Below are 9,203 nucleotides of genomic sequence, written 5' to 3'. Positions count from 1 at the left end.
ATTCCTTTTGTTTCTCTCTCTTGTCTAATTGCTCTGGCTAATAGTTCCAGAACTATGATCAACAGGAGTGGTGACAGCAGACATCCTTGTCTTGTTCCTGATTTTAAAGTAAAAGCTTTCAGTTTTTATCCATTTAGTATAATGTTGATTGTTGATTTGTCATGGATGGCTTTGATCAGTTTGAGATAAAGACCATCTATTCCCATTTTCTGTAAAGTTTTTACCATGAATGCATGTTGGACTTTGTTGAAAGCTTTTTCTGCATCTATTGAGATGATCATATAGTTTTTGTCTTTGTCTCTACTGATATGGTGTATAACATTAATTGATTTGCCAACATCAAACCATTCCTGCATTCCTGGAGTGAATCTAACTTGGTCATGGTGTATGATTTTCTTGATAATTTGCTGCATTCTATTTGCTAGTATCTTATTGAGTATCTTTGCACCTATATTCATTAGGGAGATTGGTCTGTAGTTCTCTTTCCTGGTTGGGTCTTTCTCTGGTTTTGGTATCAGTATACTTGCCTCCAGAAATGAGTTAGGCAGAATTGCTTCCTTTTCAATTTCATTGAAGAGTTTGAGGAGTGTTGTTATTAAATCTTCTCTGAATTTCTTATAACATTCTGCTGTGACTTCATGAGGGCCTGGGTTTTTCTTTGTCTGTAAGTTTTTAATCACATTATCGATCTCATTAATTGATATTTGGTTATTCCAGATTTTTATATCATCTTGACTCAACCTTGGTAATTCATACATATCTAGGAATCTATCCATTTCTTCTGAGTTTTCTATCCTATGAGAGTAAAGATTTTTCAAAGTAGGTATTAATGATCTGAATTTGTGTGGAATCTGTAGTAATTTCACCCTTTTTGTTCCTTATTGCATGAATTTGAGCTCTTTCCTTCCTTTGTATGATAAGGTTGGCTAGGGGGTTATCAGTTTTATATAATCTTTCAAAGAACCAACTCTTTGATTCATTTATTTTTTGGAGGGTTTTCTTTGTCTCAATTGCATTAATTTCTAACCTGATCTTTTTAATCTCCTCCCTTCTTTGGGCTTCGAGCTTGATTTATTCTTCTTTTTCTAAAAGTTTAAGGTGCAGCCATAGGGTATTTATTTATTCTCTTTCTGTTTTCCTTATATGTCAGTTCACCACTATAAATTTCCCTCTGAGGACTGCTTTCATTGCATCCCACCGATTCCGGTAAGTTGTATTTACATTTTCATTTGTTTGTAGGCATTTTTAAATTTCTTCTTTAATTTCTTCTGTGACCCAGTGGTTGTTCAGGAGCTTATTGTTTAATTTCCAACTATTTATGGAGTTTTGGGAGTTCCTTTTTTGTTAGTTTCTAATTTCATTGCACTGTGGTCAGATAATATGCACGGGATAATTTCAATCCTTTTGCATTTTGGAAGGTATGCTCAATGGGCTAGGATGTGGTCTATTTTAGAGAAAGTCCAATGTGCAACTAAGAAAAATGTGTATTCTGCTGTTGTGGGGTGGAACACTCTGTACACATCTATTAAGTCCATTTGTTCACAGATTTGATTCAGATCTGTTATTTCTTTGCTGAGTTTTTGTCCAGTTGGCCTATCTCTTTATGTTGAAGGGGTGTTGAGGTCCCCTATTACAATAGTGTTATTAATTATATGGCTTTTTATGTCTGTTAAGATTTGTCTTATATAGTTTGGTGCTCCGATATTTGGTGCATACATGTTTGTGATTGTTGTCTCATCCTCTTGCAGTTTTCCCCTGACTAGTATGTAATGCCCTTCTTTATCTCTTTTGGTTATTGTCAGTTTGAAGTTTACATTGTCTGCAAACAGAATAGCTATACCTGCTTTTTTCTGGGTTCCTGTTGCATGGAAGATTATTTTCCATCCTTGGACTTTCACTGTCTGTATTTTCTTTTGAATAAAATGTATTTCCTATATACAGCATATCATTGGATTTTGTTTCTTAATCCACTCTTCCAATCTGTTTCTTTTGACTGGTGAATTGAGGCCGTTTACATTTATGGTTATAACCGATATGTGTTGACTTATTATTGTCATATTATTTACTTGATGTTGGTTTCCTACTTTTCCTATCTGTTTAATTGCTTGCTCTTCTTGATGGTTCCTTTCTATTGTTGTTCTTGAAAGAGTGGTAGTTTTTTTCTCTGTCTAGAATATTGTTTAGTACTCTTTGCAGTGATGGTTTGGCACTCATGAAGTTCTTCAGTTGTTCTTTGTCATGGAAATATTTTACTTCTCCATTGAATCTGAAGGAGAATTTGGCAGAGTACATCAGTCTTGGTTGGAAGCTGTTTTGTCTCAGGACCTGTAATACTTCATTCCAAGCTCTTCTCAACTGGATGGTTTATGTTGAGAAGTCTGCCCTGATTCTGATGGGCTTTCTTTTATAGGTAATCTGGTTCTTTTCTCTAGCATCTTTTTATATTCTGTTTTTTGCAGAAGATCTGGGATCTTGACTATTACATGTCTAGGTGTAGTTTTATTTTGGTTATGGTTAGTCGAAGTTCTATGTGCCTCATTTATTTGTATATCAGGTTCTGTTTCCACACTTGGGAAATTTTCTGCTATTATTTCTGTAAATATTCTTTTTATGTCATTTGTGTTGCCTCCTGCTGATTCATTGACTCCCATTAGCCATACATTATTCCTCTTTGTCTCGTCTTGCAGCTGCTGAATTGATTTTTCCTGGTTCATTGTTGATTTTAAGAGATCCTTTCTTTCACAGTTGCTAGCTGCCATGCTGTTTTCAAAATGTGAAATTCTATCTTTGGCTTCATTCAAGTGGTTTTAGCAGCTTTTAGTGGAAGCTTTGATTTCCTGGAAGTCTCTTTGAATCTGGTTCATGCGTTCTAAGTCCTTTCTATACTTTTCATTTAACACTTCTGTCCCTTGCCTTTGTTCTTCTATTTTCTTATATGTTTCTTCTGCAGACTTTTTGAGCAGTTCCTTCATTATTATTGTCATTTCATTTCTTTCCTGAGAGATTATTTCTGATCTCATCTCTTCTATGGCCAGATGAAGTTATTTCTTTACTTCCATTGCAATTATTTCAACAATTTCAGGTGTGTGTTTACCAAGTTCTCCTATGTTGATGTCTCCTGGACTCATTCTGCTTGGGGTGGAGTTCTGAGCTTGTGTTTTAGTTCTTCATCTTGTCATGTTTGATGCCAGATGCAGAAAGCTCAGTCTCTCTCTTCCCTGGCAGCTCAGCAAAGACTGCTAGTGTCGCTAGTTTTCCTGGTGATCAGGCTTGCCCTCCAGTGTCTGCTGAGATGTACTGCTTAGTCTGGTGTTTTCCAGCAGATGGTGAAGTGTATCTAGTTCTCCCAGGTCTCAGACATGGATGTCAGCTGATGTCAGTCCATCTGATCCAGCATCCCTTCACAGTTCAGGACATGCATGTGACCCACAATCAGGTTGCACTGATGGTGCACTCCCAGACCAGTGGACCTGTGTCCCCAGGCAGTTCAGGCTACTGGCCAACCCAGACGCAAACTGCAGGGTCAACTGTTTGTAGACCACCTGATTCTGTGTCTCCAGGCAGTTCAGGATGTGCACAGAAGCTAGATGTGGGCCACACCAACAGTGACCATAGACTGCCCATGTCTGTGACCTCCAGGAGGTTGGGGTGCAAGCAAGGCCCAAACGCAAGCCATGTTGTCAGCAGCTTGTGGAGTGCCTGCTCCAGTACCTCACTGGGTGTTGTACACTCGCAGAGAGGGTCCACATGTGAACCCCAGTGAGAGCAGTTTGAGGGCCTTCTTCCTCCATTGCCTCTTGTGACAGTTGTTAATTGAAAGTCTATTTTGTCTGATGCAATTATGGTCATTCTTGGTTTCTTGGCTGTCATTTGAATGGGATATCTTTTCTGCCCTTTTATTGTCTATGTTTTTACATCTAATTTGAAGGATACAATGGAATCTTTTCTATATGTATATTTGTTCAGTCACTATGTTTTCTGTTAGTGAAGTTTAATCCATTTACTTTCAAGTAATTACTGATAGGAAAGGACTTGCTATTGCCACTTTGTTAATGTTTTTCTGTCTTACTCTTCTGTCTCCATTTTCTTGTATCGCTGTCTTTTCTTGTGCTTCCTTAATTTATTTTGTGCCATACTTTGATTCCTTTCTAATTTTCTTTTTTTATATCCTCAATGTTTTTATGGCTAGCATGGAGCTTACAATAAATCATAATTATAATAGCTTGTGTAAAGCTGATATCATATATTAAATCACATATGAAAACTTTACACTTTTGTTTCTGTCTTCCACACACACTTAATAATCTTGACCTCACAAATTACAACTTCTTATACTATGAACCATTAATATATGTATATAGTTACGGTTATGTTAAATTTTGGTTATTTAATTTCTGCATGAGAATTAAAAGATGAATGTATTTATTATGAATCTAAACATATACTAATAAAAATTGAGTGATTTTTTTCACTTTAATAACAAAATAATAGTATCTACATATAAACCTATATATTAACCTTTATCAATGAATTTTATATATTCATATAATATTTTGTTTGTGTCAGAAACTTACTTTGCAGCCATATTCAACCCAGGTACTGATTCTTCACCATTATTTTACACACATTTCTTTTTTTTTTTTTTTTTTGGTTTTTCTCTGGTACCCGGAACCGAACTCACGACCTTGCACTTGCCAGGCAGGCGCTTTGCCGCTGAGCTAAATCCCCAGCCCCTACACACATTTCTAAAATGGAAGTCTGTTCATCTCCATTCCAAAAACGCTGAAGAAGATCTCCTCATAATCAGAGGTAAACTCATCCTAACATAGGTCTCTTAGCTCTTTGGTCTGTACTGAAAGCTGTTTTTTCATCATTGATTAGGACAATAGGCACTTTTATTTTTAGAATGACATCAATATCAGCATTTTACTGAGTGATCAGATCAGAGGCCATTTAGACTAGGTCACCTTGGAAAGAATATTGACTCTGGCACCCCAGCGAGAGCTTACTGGGACTGTGTCACTGACTGATGCAAAATAACCAGCTGTACTCATCCTTGCCTTTCTCAAACTATCCTCTATAGTATGCATTTTTATGTTTATAAGCTTTCTTAATCTGGTTATTCCACATGGCAAGTTTACGGTCAAACAAAGTCTTTGTTCAAGTGACTTCAGCTATCACATGATGCTTCTTTGTCTCCCGGTGTGTCTGGCCCTTCCTACTTCATAAACATCCCCTTTTGTCTGACTGCACTTTCCTGTGACTCATTAAAATACTCAAACCTACTCAAAACCCCATTGTGGAAGTACAGAAATATACTATTTAAGAAAGAGTCATATAAAAGTAGTAGGAATAAACTTTGCTTCTTTTTATTTCCACAATATTCCAAAACTATTGTTTTTTTCTCCTACTGATACCGCCCCCTGCCTGTTGTTACCGTGTAACTCCCATGTTAATAATTAGCACCCTCCCCTAACCAGCTTGGGTGACCACGTCTTAGAGGCCAGGCCGGTATTCTTTCTTCTTGCTCACGTACCTAGTCCTTACACAGTGTGATCTATTACAGATTACATTTTGCCCCTTACACAAAGATATTGCCAGCTGTGCTGTGGCTTATGGAATGAGAAATGCTGTGTGCTAACAATATCTGGGATTTATATAAGAATATTACTTCTTTTACCCCTTTGTAACCCGTTTCCTGTTCAAAGGCTGTCTTCAGGGTTGAGTTCACTCCTCAAGAGAATATACCCTGCTGAAGAGCATTACTGACTCTCCCCGAACACAAGTTTTATTGCTCTGAATGAGACAGAGGATGTGACACCTCCTGATCTGAGGATCTTTGAGTGTTTTTAAGATCCAGAAGTCTTCCAAACTTCTGTCATCTGGGAACGCATGTGCACAGTGCAGAAGAGGACAAAGGCTGAACACTGAGGCTCTTTCTCTTCCTGTTGTTCTTGGCCATGTTGATGCCTGAAGAGGAATGTGACAAAGTGCCCCAGGTTCTGAGAACTCTCCCACAAGCAAATTTCCATCACCTTCGCTTAACTCCATATAAAACATTTAGAATAAGTATATGATAGTTGGCCAGACTAAATTTTAATTGCAAAGACTTTATTTTCTACAATTGCATTTCTTTTAGTTCTTTCTCATTTCCTTGAATACCTGCATTGTGGACACATTCGTTTTTCACCTGCAATATAGATTCTTAACTCTGAATCTATATTTCTTTGAAAAGTGTTATCAAAATAGAGTGATTGCCTGAGATGATAGTAATACCTTTCATTTATTAAACACTTATCAAATACGTCTTCTACTACTACCTAGAAAAAGACTGGGAGAGAAGTAGCTCAGTATGACAAAGCACTTCACATATAATGTCCCATTACTTTCATAGTAGTTTGCTGACACATAGACTATAGTTAATTAGACAGAATTTAGTCCCTCCCCAAACTCTGAAAAAACAGGAAAATGTAGACTAGCTGCATTCCACGCGGAAAAAGAACTGAGAGTTGTGGATAACACGGCCCTGCATCTGCCACTGTGTTGTTGTGTATATTAAAGAAATCAATAATTTCAGTATTTGAGAGTGTAGAAAAATACAAATATTCTCCCCCCCCCCAGTTGCTTTACCATGTGAATCTATAAGACTCATATAAACAAAATGAGGAACACAGGTGGGGCCCAGGTGGTCCAGTATCCTAAATAATCCTAACATCCTAAATTGCAGGCTGCAGGACTTGGAAGCACAGTATTTGTGCAAATCTGGATGATGCAATTGCCTGGAAGAAACTGAAGGAAGTGTTTAGTGTGGCTGATGTGGGGCCGAGCAGACATGCTGGAGGATAAAGATAGGCAAAGTCGTGGAATAGGCACCGCGGCTTTTGCACAATCCACTGAAGCTGTGCAAGCTGTGGCTGCGTTTAATGACTGGCTGCTACTTGATAGACCAACGCATGCCAAAATGGATGACAGGGCCTCACCGAAGGGAAGTTCTTTCCCTCAAGAACGTCCACAGCAGCTTTCCCATGGACTTGGAGCTATTGGCCTGGGTTTAGGCCCAGAAGGGCAGCCTATGCATGTCAATCATCTGAACAAAGGCATTGGAATGGCAAATTAGGGCCTGCAGAATGGGAATGAGGGGCATAGGATTTGGAAATGATAAAGTAGGAGGCACGGAGAGCCTCTTAGGTGTTGGCAAGGAAAACATGAGGCAGTTTGGATCTGGGGAGAACGTGGGGCGGGTAAATGAAATGGAGCGTGGCATGGGTGGAGGACTGGAGAGAGACACTGTCAAAAAATGAGATGGACATATCCTGAAGCTTTGCAGAGCCTCCTTGGCAGAGGAATGAAAATCCTTGGTAATGCACTGAAGGGAGGACAGGTCCTTGCAGAGGAGGGATGAGGTGGAGGTGGAGGCAGAGTTCTTGGGGTCAAGAGGATGGGCCCTGGCATTGACTGCATTAGGAGTACCAGTGTGGAGTGCACCGGCACAGGCCTGGTCCACAGCGTGGATCCTATGGGCTCTGAGATCGAGCACGTGAGCCTGGTAATGGGGTATAGGCTCTGTTGAGCACATGGGCTCAGGCATCGAAGCCCTGGGCCCATTGGGTCTCGACCTCATGACTTCCAGCATTCAGAGAATGGGCTAAACCATGGAGGGGGTGGGTTCTGGTGTAGAGCACATGGACCCTGCCCTCAGGGCATGGGCCTGACCCTGGATCTCATGAGTCCCATGATAGATCGCAAGGACACCAGCCTGGGCTGAATGGGCCCCCGCCATTGGCCTGGGGTTGGGCACTGGCACTGAGCACATGGGCCTGGCCATGGTGGTGGTAGTGGTGCCAGTTTTGACCATGCCATTGAGATAGAACCTGGAAACTTTGGAGGAAGCCTCACAGGTTCTTTTGGTAGAGCTGGCAGCCAAGCTCTTGGGGTGGCCAGGAAGGCCTGCCATATGTTTGTGTGAAATCTCCCATTTGATTGTACATGGAAGATGCAAAATGTCCAATTCAACGAATGTGGCCATGTGCTGTATGCCAACATCAATGAGGAGAGTGGGAAGTCCGGGGGGTGTGGTGTGGTTAAATCTGAGTCACTGGAGGTGGCTGAGGGCACGAAGCTGAGTGGCTGAGAGACAGACATTTGAAATGCTTAAGCAGTTGCCTTTTTAAACACCAATACCAGACCTCTGAATTTGTTTTTTTTTTTCTTGTTGAACATTTTAATCTGCTGGCTAGATGTATAAAGATGCTTAAAAATTTAGTTGCCTTTGGGGGTAATGTGAATTACTCTTTTAATAACTGGAGTGCCATTGGACTATGCATTAAGGTTGCAATGTGTGCAGTTTCTTTTTTTGGGGGGGTGATTATGGCAAGTTGCTGACATCGAATATGATTTTGATAATTAATACCAGTTTCTGGGAAAAACAGTTGTCTAGAGCCCTTTTAATGTAAGGGCCCTAAATGACAACAACCCAAATTCTCATCTAATACAGATTTGATAATCAAATCACACGGTGAACACGCATCTCAAATTTGTATCGCAATGAAAATGAACATAGCTGCACAGCAACTCGGAAGAACTCTGTCAACCTGATGTGAGTGAAGGAAACATGCAGAATGTAGACAAAGTGGTTCCATTGTAATGAAACCTCAGCAGGCACAGCTAAGCAATGCATTGCTTAAACACACACGCAGTGGAAGTGAAACTCGTAAGGGAAACAAGGAAACAATGCCAAAGGTCACGTCATGATTCCTTCTGTGGTAGGGAAGGCAGCTCACTCGGGAGGACACAGGCAGGCTCCTGAAGCCCTGGCGGTGCTCCAGTTGTCAACCTGGGTGATGGTTCTAAGGGCATTTGCTTTGTTTTTGTTCTTAAAATTATATACTCTTTTGTACACATCTGTGCAAGGCATATATTTCATAAGAAAAGAGGTACTCTACTTCTAATTTTTTTATAGATTATAACCAATATTTTCTTCAGTGCTATCTAAAATCTTTTATAAGATTCAATTTTATTATCTAAAGTACTTTTAAGATTCTGTTTTATTATGTAGATCATTTTATTACCATGAAAATTTCAAAAACCATAAAACATATAATGTAAAATGTAAAAATGACTAATATCTGAGCAGTGCTGTATTACATTTTCATACAAAATAATCCATATGTATATTTCTAGTATAATTTTGTGGCTACATTTGC

The 9,203-nt window shown here is 39.4% G+C and overlaps 1 pseudogene; it reads left to right on the top strand.

The window, feature by feature from the left end:
* Window positions 1–3,415: 3,415 nt before the first annotated feature.
* On the top strand, window positions 3,416–7,712 carry LOC102015884 (annotated as a pseudogene).
* The last annotated feature ends 1,491 nt before the right edge of the window (window positions 7,713–9,203 follow it).

This window comes from Chinchilla lanigera, unplaced genomic scaffold (genome assembly GCF_000276665.1).
Source record: "Chinchilla lanigera isolate Chin_1 unplaced genomic scaffold, ChiLan1.0 scaffold00033, whole genome shotgun sequence".
NCBI lineage: Eukaryota > Metazoa > Chordata > Mammalia > Rodentia > Chinchillidae > Chinchilla > Chinchilla lanigera.
Note: the sequence above shows the minus strand (reverse complement) of the source record. Positions and strands in the feature narration are given on the sequence as shown.